Source organism: Carlito syrichta, unplaced genomic scaffold (assembly GCF_000164805.1).
Source record: "Carlito syrichta isolate Samal-C Ts95f unplaced genomic scaffold, Tarsius_syrichta-2.0.1 Scaffold315570, whole genome shotgun sequence".
Classification (NCBI taxonomy): domain Eukaryota; kingdom Metazoa; phylum Chordata; class Mammalia; order Primates; family Tarsiidae; genus Carlito; species Carlito syrichta.
The window spans coordinates 210,744-225,625 of NW_007259666.1; positions in this window are offsets into that span (position 1 = coordinate 210,744).

Below are 14,882 nucleotides of genomic sequence, written 5' to 3' on the forward strand. Positions count from 1 at the left end.
ACTAATCATCAGGGAGATGCAAATCAAAACCACACTGAGATACCACCTAACTCCAGTCAGAATGCAATTATCAACAACTCAAAAAATAACAGCTGCTGGAGAGGGTGTGGCAAAAAGGGAACACTTCTACACTGTTGGTGGGAGTGTAAACTAGTGCAACCTCTGTGGAAAGCAGGGTGGCAATTCAAAGGTGAGCAAGATTACACTTAGGCAGGTAACCTTGTTCCATCCAGAAAGTTTCAGAAGAATGATTCCTTTTCATTACAATACTTCTACAGGATGGGTTTTCCCAATGAACATTTACTTTGGGTAAAGCATGGCCTCCTGTACTTCTAGGCAGATGATCTATATACCTAACCTTTGAGGAATGACATGTCTTAACTAGGAAGAAATAGAAATACTTTGAGAAAGGCAATTTCTTGTCAGTCTTCTCCCTTGCTTATTTTCTGTAGTATTTATTTCATAACTTAGGTAACCCAAGGTAGCATCAGTCAACTTAGAAGAGTTTACCTCATAAAACTTGCAAAAGCTTTAAGCAAAACTCCTTCCTGTTAGCTAGCATAATCTACAATATTGTCCGTTCACTAAGAAAAATTTACTGTCTCACTTTAAATCAGCAGGCATGAAATCCACTATGTCCAATATTTCTTACTGTTTCCTTTTTACTAAACTCTGCAAGTCTGGTTATGTAAGAGTTCTGACATTTAACTGCTCTCCATCTGATGGCATGATCAATGGATGAGCTATGATTCAACTCAGCAAATTAATACTTCCATGATTAGAATGGTCAGTATTCTCCCAATCTACCCTGCTCTCCTATCCTCTTATAAAAGGCTCATCTGTGGGTCCATTGGTGCTTGAGTTTACCTCTTCATACTTTCTGTCACCTGCCTTTGCTCCTTGTGGCACGTCAGTCTGAACTACTGACAGTTAGCGGAGAGTGTGCTGCATTTTGATGGTACTGAGCTTTTACACACACCACTCTCTCCCTCTGTGATACCCTCTGCCTCTCCTTCACCTTCTTTTGCCTGAATTACTTCCATTCATCCATCAAATCTCATTTCGAGTATGAGTTTTTTGGAGTCAACCAGTCTGTGTTTAATAGTGATTTAGTGCACAGTTCAGACACCATCACAGTATATGTGACTCTGTGATATAAACAGTCAGCTTCCTTTTGTCCACAGCAGAAGATGATTTTCTTGAGGACAGAAACTGGGTCTTTGATACCTGTATCCTCAAGTGGCTGGCATTTGGTTTAGTATATAGTGGCTGCTCAGTAAATAATTGAATGAATAAATGTGTAAGGAAGGGAAACTTGCTTCCTTCTACCCTTCTAGGTTATTTGGTTGCTCTATAAAATAAATTGATATGAGATGTTGACAAGAAGAAAAGAAATTAATTAGGTGTTTATACTTGTGAGTTCCACAGAAATATGAAACTCAAAGGAGCAACTAGCTGATTGAGGTTAATGTATCACCCTGAGCCACAGAAAGTACAAGAGGCTTAGGGCTTCTAGGTGTTGTGAGGGGAGTGGAAACAAATTATGGGAAGGTAGGGTGAGGAAATGTATGATGAATAAAGGTTGCCTTGTTATGCAGAGAAGTCCATCAGGTGATAAAAGTTGATTTTGTTAATTAGCAATTACTGAATTATATTTGAGAAAAAAGAGTAAAAGTATATAGAGACATATATATATTGGCATATATGGAAAGAAAGCATCCAAAAAAGGACTTGACATATCTACTATTTGTTATACTTCTTTGGGTATACTTTTCCTAAGCTTATAGAAGTACTTATTGACATTAGTAGTCGAGTAATTAAATTTCTCTTACTGTATTTTAATCCAAACAATTACCCTATAGCATAGGCATGTTTATTATATCAATTTTTGAGATAGAGAAATTCAATGATATGTAAATTAAGGGTCTTAGTCTAGACATGGTGGCTCATGCCCATAGCCCCAGCACTTTGGGAGGTTGAGGCAAGAGGATTTCTTGAGCCCAGGAGTTCAAGACCAGCCCGGGCAACACAGCAAAACCCCACCACTACAATAAAACAAAAAATTAGCCAGGCATGGTGGCTACTTGGAAGGTTGAGGGGAAGGATTGCCTGAGCCCGGGAGGTTGAGGCTGCCGTGAGACATGAATATGCTATTGCACTCCAGCAGCCTGGGCAACAGAGGACCCCCAACTACAAAAAAAAAAAAAAAATTAAGAGTCTCGTCCAAGGTCACAAATTTGTAAGTGATAGAGTCAAAATTCAAACACAGGTCTTCTGGATTCAAACATCAAGTCAGTGTGGCCTCTTTTATATACGAAAAATAACAATAATATTTCGAATCAAAAATCACTCTATCAGAAAATAAATTTTTAAAGAAAATAAATTTGTAAAGTGATACATAATTAACAGGTCTGTTCTAAAAAGCATAAACTCAAATGTTTCAATGCCCACAGTACAAATCCAGGGGCAAACGTTTACTAGCAGCATGGCCTTGGGAAGTCATTCAGCTTGTCCTAGCATCACTTGTCTGATAATTAAATCACGGATATTAGTAATGGTCCTCAGCAATGTTATGAAGACAAGAAATAATGTGTATAAAGCTCCTGGCCTATAGTCAGAACTTTTTAAACTGTCATCATTCTTACTGTAGTCATTGCCTTCAAAAGTTAGTACTGTAGCTCTTTTGTGCTGCATGAGTATAGGAACATACAGGTAGAAGCTCATTCATGCTGAATATTGCAATTGTATGAGAAATGTTCGTGTAAATTAAACATTAGTTTCATCCTGTTGCAATTTTTCTCCTCCTTCATGGGCAAAGTATATTTTACATTGTGGAGCTCGCTTGTTTGTACAAGTAGGATAAAAAAAACTACAGCTTTCAAGTATACAGATGCTTAATGACACAACAAAGGGAGCCTGCAAAGCAAATTTATGATTACACATTTCCAGGTAATGTAAGCAAAGAGATAATTATTTGTCATCCTTTGAACATGCTAAAGCAGATAAAAACACATTGTAATTTGCACAGTTACAGGAAAGATCTTCAACATGGATCCATGTGAGCATGATGTTGGCAGCCCCCTACTGTGGAGACAATGCCCAGATATGTTTTTAAAAATTGGCAAATCCAGGACAGCAAATTCCTGCATACTTGAGGCTGCCGTGTTGATTTTCTTTCAATTCCAGCCCAAGTCAGGCCAAGCTCCTTCACTGCAGAACAACAATGTGGCAACCAGGAATGAATTTTTCCCCACCCTTCATCCCCCAATCCCTCCCTTCAGACTAATCATCTTGCCCAAATTTCAAAGAAATCCCAGAGAGGCATTCTTGCTGTTATATCTCCAGGACTCCAGCCAGCACAAATCAAGAAAATGGTTTCCAGGTGCAGACAGCCTCCCCCTGGTCCCCCCTCACTTTAAAATCTGGTTATTATTCCAAGCTTTAATCTGGAGATGGACGATAGGGGGAACAGGAGGGTAACCTTAGGATTCAAAAGCCCATAGAAAATTATTTTGCCTTTTTTATTTTAGAGGAGTCATGTCCATTCTCCAAAACACATTGCACAACCCAGCATGGTTAATTCTGTCTCTTTTGATAAGCCTCAGACCCCAAATAACTAGGATCTGAACTACAGAAGGAGCCCTACGGAGTGAAGCTTTCACAAAGGTAGTTCTAATCCAATGCTATTACTATCTCCCAGTCACTAGCTCCATTTTCACACAAAGCTGTAATTGGTAGAAAAATTGCTTACTTTTCACAATAGTCCTGGATTTGCTAAATTCGAGTAATAGTAGATAATTATTGATAAACAAAACATTACAGGAAAATGTGTTTGGGGAACTTTTCTAGACATAATAATATTCACAGTAGTATAACAGCAATTGGGAGTGACAATGCTTAGAGCAAGTACCAGTGGCTCTGTTTCTCTTCTTCGGTTTTAACTGTAGTAATTTTTCCTATGCCCAAGTACCAAAATAATCAATTTTGAATACATGTGAACATTTATTCATGAGGTCTTCTATATTTGAATATAGAATATCTTTTTGCATTGCCAAAATATAAAAATCTTTAGATTTGGTTCTATAATGGTAATTGAATCTTTGCATTTTTCTACAGATCATGTCTAACATTTTTAAAAGCAATTAATTTTGTTTGTCATATCATTATCATGTAAGTATTATTCACTGAGTGATGAGATTTAGGACTTACAAAAAAAGGAAATGTAGCCCTATAGCACTAAACTTCGTCCACATGAAGGATATGTTTCATATATCAAATTGAAGATTTGTTGTGGTTTTTTTTCACTCACCTTATCAACTGCTCAAAATCACCAAATTTATAATTTGCTTTATTCAAACTTTGGTTGGAGGAAGAATCCATTCATACACTTTTTTCTTCTAAAGTTCCTAGTTTTATTGGTATGCTATTTTTCTTAGGTCAATGTATTCCTCTCTTGTTGTTACATTGTTTTTTCTCAATGAGAAAAATATATGTGTTTTTAGAACTATATTAGTAAAACTTCAGATTCCCAATCAAACCATCTGTTGAGTTGGAATACATTTAAATCTTTTTTAATACAGTTCTTGTGGAGCCCTTTGAATTTCTAGGTTACTTTGGACTTAATGTCAGAAACTTATAGTGCTTGCCAATATTCCTGTTCACCTCTGCTTTAGCATATGAGGAGTATATGTCCCCAGGCTCCTTGCAGTGAGGACATCCTGACAGAGTTGCAGCTAATAGAACTGACAAAAGTGATGTGCACACTTCCAACTAGATGTACAAACCTCTCCTATATGTTATCGTCTCTCTATCCATCAACTGAATGAAGAAGTCTAGAAAAATCTAGTGATTTAAGGAAGACCGAAGCCACAAAATGGAAGAATCTCAGGCACCTGAATGACAGCTGGAACACAAATCCCATTTATACTGACCCACACAGGGATATGGTAGGAACAGGAAATATGCATATATTGTGCTGGGTCACTGAGATTTAGGGACTGTTTGTTAGAGCACTTAACCCACCCTGAATTATATAGAAATTGGTATCCTGAAGTGAGCTCATGCAGAAATGGAAAGCCCAAAGTATGGCTTCTTGCTTGGATGGAAGATTGCATGAAATCATACTGAAGGCTGGAACCTTGTAAAGACCTGCTATGCAGTGGTAGCAGCTATGGTAAACTGTTATTTATGATGACTTTGAGGAGACCATATCCCAGCCGAGCCTGAACCTCCCAGGATAAGGTTGGGAAGAGTCGGAGTGAATGTGTGTTGGCTGCTATTGGCTAAGGTGTTATAAGAATGAGATTATTTAGGTAAGATGTGTCTGGTTTGCAGGCAGAAATGAAAGGAAACAGAATCCAGAAATTGGATGTCATGAAGGAATAAAAATCCAATTGTTTCTTAAAAACAGTAGAAAATGAGTGGAAGTCTTTGATCCATGACGGCTTGTTAGGATACATAAGTGTTGCCTTTCTACTCAAACTTGATGGTCTCAAGAGAGCCAGTAAATCAAGCTTAAAAATAATGTCTGGGAATAAAGTTTGGGTGTGTTTACTGGTTGTCTGAAAATGACTGATAACAGATAGATAATTTACACATTTTTTGGAAGAAATTTCATTGCCTGAGAATACAGTAACCCCATAGTAAAGTCCATTAGCTCCTTTATAAAAAAGAAAAGTGTAGCCAGAGACTATTTTGCCTCCCAGGAGACATTAGGAAATGCCTGAAGACATTTTGGAATGTTATAACTAGAAGAATGCTACTAACTTCTAGTGGATAGAGGCTGGGGATGCTGCTAAATATCTTACAATGCACAGGACAGTCCTTCATAAAAAGAATCACGCAGTCCAAAAATATCCAACCTTGGTCTAAAACAATATTCAGGCCCCCAAACTTGCATGAGGAGGACATGAGCTTGGAAAGCTGAGGGTCTTACAAGAGACATAGACCCTCATACCCACTGCAGAGTGGTCATAGAAGATAACTGACAAAATCTCTCACAGAAAAAAAATGAAAACTATGTACACTAAGTCCCCTATACATGAACAAGTTTTGTTCTAACAGCTCATTTGAAAGCCCAATTTGTTCGTAAGTCTGACAGAGTTGGCCTAAGTACTCAATTAACACAATCAGCTATTTAATACTGTACTGTAATGGGCTTATAATGCTTTTCACACAAGTAATACATTAAAAACAAACACAAAAACAAAGAAAACATTTTTAATCTTTCAGTATGATACCTTGAAAAGTACACAGTACAGTTCAGTGCAACAGCTAGCATATACGGGTAGGTATTGAGTGAACAGGCAAGAATTGTTACTGACTGGAGAAGGGAGAAGAGATGGGAGATGGTAGAGCTGAAGGATCATCAACAATAGTAGATGGAGGGCAAGTTGCAATTCCACTCATGCCTAATGTTGATGGCTCAGGTTCTGGGTCCTTGCTGGCTTCAACTCTATCTCTTGAAAAAATGATTCAGTTATGTGTGAATAGTAGCTCTCTTTTTTTTCTCATTGTAGATAACATAGTAGCCCTGGATTGCATTCTAAATGGTTATGGCAACCTTAATGTACTGTTCTACATTCAGGCCCTGTGCCTCAAAACCTAATGGTGTCTCCTCAAATAATACAAATACACCTTGACATCTTTGAAAGTTCACAACTTTAATGTTCGTATGTAGGGGACTTACTGTAATTTTTGATGTTGGCAACACCCTGTAAGTGTATAAGTCACCCATTATAGTGAAAACCTGGCAGGATGTAAGTGCATGTCTGCTATATTTGAGACTGTCTTTTGGTTTTCTTTCAACTTACCCTTGATTGGTTTGATTGGCATAGAACTAACAGTTGAAGAGATTTAAAAGTGTCAGAAGGGAAGATGGCAGATTAGAGACTTTCAAGTGTGCTTCACCCACTGAAATATTGTGGAAAGACCAACACAGTGAACCTCCATTCAAGAAGGAAAAAATGAATATTCTTCAGAATGACAAAAGATACCCCAGATCTCAGGGAGAAGACGACAGGAGAATAGCCCCCACAATGGAGCTATGTAGAGAAAAGTGAGTGCAACCCTGGAACATGGGACAGGACTGAAAACTCCCCTCTGAGACATACAATAGGGGAATCCCCCCCCCAAACGGAATTATCTTTTGGAGGGCAAGCCCCTTGTGGTACACTCACAGTTTGTTCCTCCAGATCAAATGGTCAACCAAAGTTTTTACTTAGAAGGTTTGAGAGAGTAGCATCACAATTAGTAGAAGAAAGTTCCTAAATTGTGACAAACAGGTGACTGGATCTTCTACCATAATAATGCATCTGCCCACACCACAATGAGTGTTAAGCAGTTTTTGACTCAAATTGGCATGACCCCTGTGCTCCACCCTTCCTATTCACCTGATAGCTCCTGGAGCAACATTTTGGTTTGTTGGTTTCCCCAAATAAAAAGAAAGTAATCAAAAGGAAACATTTTGCCAATGTGGAAGAGGTGAGACAAATAACATCAGAAGCACTGAAAGGCATCAAAGTTGGATATTTCAAAAACTGTTTTGGGCAGTGGAAAAAGCATCTTGGTAGGTGTATTGCATCAAAAGGAGAGTATTTTGAAAATGACTAAAGTTTAAATTAGTAAGAATAAGTACAAAGTTTAAATATGTAAGAATAAATTCAAAATTTCCGATAAACATGAATCAAGTAAATATCCATCCACATTGACAGTAGCCATCTCTTACCTGTAAGTGCCTCTTGCTGGCCTGTGAAGTTGAACAATACATTACAACAGGTAATTGCTGACATTAGCACACACCACCAGAGTAAGTTAAGCCTCTCAAGACCCAGGCCATCCCAGCCTTACAATAAGCAGTGAGCCATGTGACATTCCTATTACAATCAAAACCTGGGAATTTATTTGCTATAAATAAATTCCAGTTCAGGGGATCCCCCTCATACCTTCCAATCAGGGATCTGCTTAAGTCAGGACATGAGAGAACATTTCATTTCTTCTGCATCTGGAACTGTCTCAGGGGTAGGTCAAAAGTTGGTAAGAGGGAAAGATACCCAGTAAAGCCAAATGTTTTCTCTGAAATCCAGGTCAGTGAGGAAGACACCATTTCCGATTGGGGTCCATTTTCTCAACAACAGCAACCACTGCAGGCAATTTGGTTTCTGCACAGAGATAAGGCTTCTTGCTCTGGAGTGGGGGGTGGTAGTGGGGAGACATCCACAACGGCAGCAAGGTAGTGGGACCATGGAGACCATCCCAGGGTTTGGAACAGGACCTGGGCTCATCCCAGCCCATGGCAGAGTCAGGGAACACCTCAAAGCTGCGTTTCCCTCCCAAAAAGAAAGACAGGCTGCCAAGGTAAGATCTGTAACCCAGAATCCGTCTCTGTGTCACTGTCTGAGCACCCCACCTTGCCCACCCCTTCAGGCAGTTGCAGTAAGGGGTCCTGACAAAACCAAGGAACTCTCAGAATAACAATCTAAATCACAGAAGCCTAGCAGGAGGCCCCTATTCCTGCATTTCAGAACCTATATCCTGAGAAGAAGTGTTGCTGTAGTCATGGTTTTTCATGAATAATGATCCTGTGGCTGTCAGTTTTGCCACTTGCAACTCTTCAGTGAGCTCTACTGTTAAGAAGCTCAGCTTTCCACCCACACTAGGTAGGATAGCATGCCCCCGCAATACTGAGGAAAAGGAACACCCCCACTTCTATAGAACTAGAAAAGTAGTCTAAGTGACAGCAGATCAGCAAGAGGGACCTCGCTCCTGTGCACTTGAATCAGCAACCTAGGTGGTAGGAGAGTTCCTGGTCCTGTGGTTTCTCCCAAATAGCATGAAGGTTAGCTCCATGACCTAGAACCAAGCAGCAGGTGTCATCACAGGGCACCATAGCCTATGCCTTAAGTCTGTTAGAAAAGTGTGTTCCCCCAGTACAAAGAAGCAATAAGTCCCCATTTCTACAAACAGATTAGTAGCCTAAACCTCCCCATACTTCCTGGGTAGCTATCCTTGTGCAATGAGGCTCCTGTGCTCTACACTCTAACATACCCAATAACCTGGATTAGGAACCTGAGTCATACCTCTCTCTGAAGATAGAGTCCTTGGTGCTATACTGTTCTCTCTGCGCAATACCCAGACAAATCCCCAGGTATCTGGCACTCCTACTCTTCTACATTAGGAGCTCAGTTTGCTCTTCCCTTCATAAGCAGAGAACTTGAGGCAGCAAAGGGTCTCTAACACTGAGGCACACCTCTGGGAACTCATGAGGCCAAGCACCAGACCTAGCCACAGAGCAGGTGCCTGTGCCTGACATTGGTGGATCCATAGGTGGACCTGCCAGGTTCAGCCCCACCCATTATGATTCTCCCTCCCTGGGTTTGAACTGTAACCACAGATTACAGTGCATTCTGCAGAGCAGCTCACTGCTGAAACAACAGAGAGCTTCTTTCAGTAAACAAGGATCAAGTAAATATCCATTCAAATCAACCGTAGCTAGCTCTTACCCATAAGTGCCACTTGCAGACCTATGAAGTTGAACAATGCATTCCAATAGGTAATTTGCTGACATCAGCACACACCACCAGAGCAAGTTAAGCCTCCCAAAACCCAGACCATTCCAGCCTCACAAGAAGCAGTGAGCCATGTGACATTGCTATTAAAATCAAAACCTGGGAAAGCCTACATACACAGGCTATCTATATCAAAGAAACTCAGACAGATTTACTGTCATAGTTCATCCAGATGAGAAAGAACCAGAGAAACAACTCTGAAAGTATTTTTTTAAAAGTTACCCCTCCAAAGGGGCTCACCAACTCTTCAGTAACAAAACCTAAGCAAAATAAAATCTCTGAAATGTCAGATGACTAATTCAGAATATGGATTATAAAAAAGCTCAATGAAATGCAAGATAAAGCTGATAACAAACACAAATAAATTAGCAGAACAATTCAGGAGGTGAAAGGAGAGATTGACAATGTTTTTTTTTAAAAAACAAACAAATTTAATGGTGAGATGCAAAACAGTACAAAACTGTAGCAGTAAGATAGAACAAATGAAAGAAAGACTCTCAGAGATGGAAGACAGGCTCTTTGAACTAATTCAGTTAGAAAGGAATAAATAAAAAAGAATCAAGAAGAATGAGCAAAGCCTAAAAGAAATATGGGACTATGTAAAGGAACCAAACCTACAAGTCATAGGCCAGAAGGAGAAGTTAAAGTAAAAAGTATGGAAAATATATCTAAGGAAGTAATTCAAGAAAATATTCCTGGTTTGGGGAGAAACCTAGACATACAGATACAAGAAGCCAAGAAAATTCCTGCAATATACATCACAGGAAGTACCTCACCAAGAGATACTGCTGTCAGATACTCCAAAGTCAACATAAAATAAAATATCCTAAGAGCAGAAAGAGAGAAGCAATGAATCACTTATAAAGGAAAGGACATTAGTGTAACATTAGACTTCTCAGCAGAAAGACTATAAGCCAGAAGAGAATGAGGACCTATTTTCAGCCACCTTAAAGAAAAAAAAAATGCCAGTCAAACTAATCCTCATAGGAGAAATAAAGTCCTTCCCTGACAAACAAACACCATGGGAATTTGTCTCTAATAACTGCCTCTACAAGAAATAAAAGGAGTTCTAAACTTGGAAATGAAATGGCAACTCTTGCTATCATAAAATATCACATAAATACAAAGCTTACAGTACTTATAAAGCAAGTACACATTCAAATCCTCAAGTCAGCTAGCTAACAACACTATGGCAGGAAAAAAAAATCAAATATCGATGTTAACCTTGAATGTAAATGCCCCACTTAAAAGACTGGCATACTGGAATTTAAAAAAAGACCCAACCATATGCTGCCTATAACAAATCCACCTATGAAACAAAGACAGTCACAGATTCAAAGTAAATGGCTGGAAAAAGATATATCAGGTTAGTGGACAAGACAAATGAGCAAGAGTTGCCATCCTCATATAAGATGGCTCAGACTTTACACCCAAAACAGAAAGAAAAAAAACCAAAAAACAAAGAGGGGCATTATATGATAGAGGGTGCAATTCAGTGAGAGACTTCATCATATATGCACCAAATAACAGAGCACCCAAATTCATGAAGCACTACTTGACCTTAGAAACATATCAATGGTAACCACAATCATGAGTGACTCCAATACCTTACTGGCATCACTAGACAGATAACTGAAGCAGGAAATTAATAAAGAAACACTGGACTTAAACAGTACTATAGATCAAATGGACCAAATGGACATCTGCAGAACTTTCCACCCAATAAACACAGTATAGATAATATCTTCATCTCTTTATGGAACATTCTCCAAAATAGACCTTATGCTTGACCATAAAGCAAGTCTCAAATTTTTTAAAAACATAAAAATCATACCAAGCATCTTCTCAGACCACAGTGGATTAAAGTTAGAAATTCCACTACATGGAAACTGAACAACTCACTCTTGAATGACCACTGGGTAAACAATGAAATTAAAACAGAAATTAAAAAATTTGTTGAAACAAATGAGAATAGTGACGCATCATACCAAAATTTCTGGGACACAACAAAAGCAGTTTTGAGAGTTTCTGATGTATATACCTACATCAGAAAGATAGTGATACCAAAAATCAATAGCTTAACCTTGCACCTCAAGGAACTAGAAAAACAAGAACAATCTAAACTGAAAGCTAGCAGAAGAAAAGAAATACCAAAGATCAGAGCAAAACTAAATGAGATTGAGGCCAAAAAAAGATACAAAGAATCAGTGAACCAAAAAGTTGGTTCTTCAGAAAGATAAAATCAACAGACTTTTAGCTAGACTAACCAAGAAAAAAAGAGAGGAAACTCAAGTAAATTCAATCAGAAATGACATAACAATTTATATCATAGAAATAAAAAACAGGCACTACTATGAATACCTCTATGGCCACAAACTAAAAAACCTAGAGGAGTGGATAAATTCCTGGAAATATACAATCTCTTAAGACTGAGCCAGGGAGAAATATATACCCTGAAAGGACCCATAATCAGCAAATAAATTGAGTTAATAATATAAAAAAATAATCTCCTAACAAGAAAAAGCCCAGGGCAAGATGGATTCACAGCTGAATTTTATCAGACGAACAAAGAAAAACTGGTACTAATCCTACCAAAACTATTCCAAAAAATCAAGGAGGATACCTAACCCATTCAATGAAACCATATCACACTGGTACCAAAATCAAACAAGGACGTGACAAAAAAAAAAAAAGAAAGAAAGAAAGAAAGAAAAATACAGGACTATTTCCTTTATGAATATAGATGCAAAAATTCTTAACAAAATACTCACAAATTGAATTCAATAGCATATTTAAAAAATGTCCTTCATGACCAAGTAGGTTTTAGTCCAGGGACGCAATGATGGTTCAATATCTGCAAATCAATAAACATGATCCACCACATAAATAGAGGCAAAAATAAAAACTGTATGGTCATCTCAATAGATGAAGAAAAGGCATTCAACAACATCCAACTTCCTTTCATGATAAAAACCCTCAACACACTGGACATTGAATGAATATATCTTAAAATAATAAAAGCCATATACAATGAACACACAGTCAACATCATATTTAATTTGAAAATACTCCCCCTCAGAATAGTAACAACACAGAGATGTCCACTCTTATCACTCTTATCCAACATCATACTGGAAGTTCTAGAAAGAGCAATCTGGCAAGAGAAAGAAATAAAAGGTATCCAAATCAGAAAGAAATTAAACTATCCCTGTTTGCAGAAGACATGATTGTACACCTAGAAACCCCTAAAGACTCCTCCAAGAAGCAACTGGACTTGATAAATGACTTCAGTAAAGTCTCAGGAAACAAAATCAATGTAAAAATCTGGCATTCCTGTACACCAAAAATGGTCAGACTGAGAACCAAATCAAGCACACAATGTCTATCACACTAACCACACACACAAAAAAATACTTAGGAATATACCTAAGTAGGTGAAAGATAACTACAAGGAGAACTACAAAACACTAGTGAAAAAAATTGTAGATGACACAAAGGAATGGAAGAACATCCCATATTCATGGATTAGAAGAATCAATATTTCTAAAATGAACATACTATCCAAAGCAATTTACAGATTCAATGCAATCCTGATCAAAATACCAACTCTGTTCTTCACAGAACTAGAAATCAATCTTAAAGTTTATATGGAACCAAAAAGGAAAAAAAAAAAAAAAAAAAAAAAAAAAGCCCAAATAGCCAAAGCCATTCTAAGCAAAAAGAACAATTGCAGATGCATCACACTACCTGACTTCATATTATACTATAAGGCTATAGTTACTAAAACAGCATAATGCTGGTACAAGAATAGAGTGTTTTATTTTGGAGATGTAATATATTCTTGGACCTTGCTGAATTTATTATAATATTTGTTAAGACCTCTGATACATTAATTTTTTCTAGAGAGTATTTTTGTTTGATCCTTCTTTGTTCTTATCTTTGAAATTATTTATTTTTCTCAAATGTCAGTGATTTTTGGTTTTGTACCAGTAAAAGTGAATAAAAGACATTATTGATTAATTATACAGCTCATATGGGTTTCCTGCTCCCATACACAACTTTTTGTGAATGAAAAGGGTGAATAAATTCTTGAAAACATACAACCCCCAAGACTGAACCAGGAAGAAATAGATACCCTGAATAGACTCATCCTTTCACTTGTTACTCTTTCATGTGAATGTAGTACAGCAGAAATGCCATTAGACTTGTCATTACAGAAAATTTATTTTATTTAGCCTAATCACTTCCTATGTGGCACTTTTGCACCACTTAACCTTTCTTTGCCTGTTTCCTCATTTACAAAATGAGAAATACCTATTCACCTATTCTACAGATTGGAGATAATACAACCTACTTCAGAGGGTTGTGATGAGTAAATGAGATAGTTTGTGTTCAGCGTCTAACTTAGTACATTACGCACAATAGAAGTCTCACTAAACTGGCAAATGAAAATTCCCTGACTTTTTATATTAGTTTTCTATGTTGGGTAACATATTATCATGAACTTGGCAGCTTAAAATATAACATATTTGTTATCTCACTGTTTGTAAGTCAAAAGTCCGGGCACTGTAGTTGTTTCCCTGCTCAGGGTCTCAACAGGCTAAAATGAAGGTGTCTGTCAGATTGTGTTCTCCTTTGGAGCTCAGGATCCTATTCCAGGCACATATAAGTTGTTGACAGAAGCAGTTCCTTGTGATTATAAGAAAAAGTTCCCTGTTTTCTTGCTGGCTGTCACAGGGGATCACTGCAGCAAATCGAGGCTACCCTCAGATTTTAACTGCATGGTCCACTCACAATATGGCAGATAAGTTCTTCAAAGCCAACAGGAGAATCTCTCTTCTACCTTCTATGATGGAGTCTTACATACTCCAATAAAATCAGATAGCTACAGAGTCACAATCTGTAGCTGAGAGAATGAAAATGGACAAAATAATGCATCCTTAATAGTGCTGCTTTTGAAAGAATAAATGATTAAGTGAATGAAGTAATTTCTGCTCAAAATGTGCATTCATTCCTGTTAGACTGTTGTCTTTTCCATTGTATTGTATAAAAGTTGTGTTTGGGGGAATCACATCAACTGATTTTCATGGGCAATAGAATACTAGGTCGCGATACCTAACCAATGAAGGTAATAAGAATCACATTGCAAATATGAAATGCATTTTCGATGTTATTACTCACTCTAACCAAATAAAATGCCCTTGACTCACCTAAGCGTAAGCAGACTCAAATTTTCATGACTTGATTTTTATAAAATATCACAAAATGAAATTTAGCTATTTTTATTTTGTTGTTGTATCATTAACCTCATTCTTT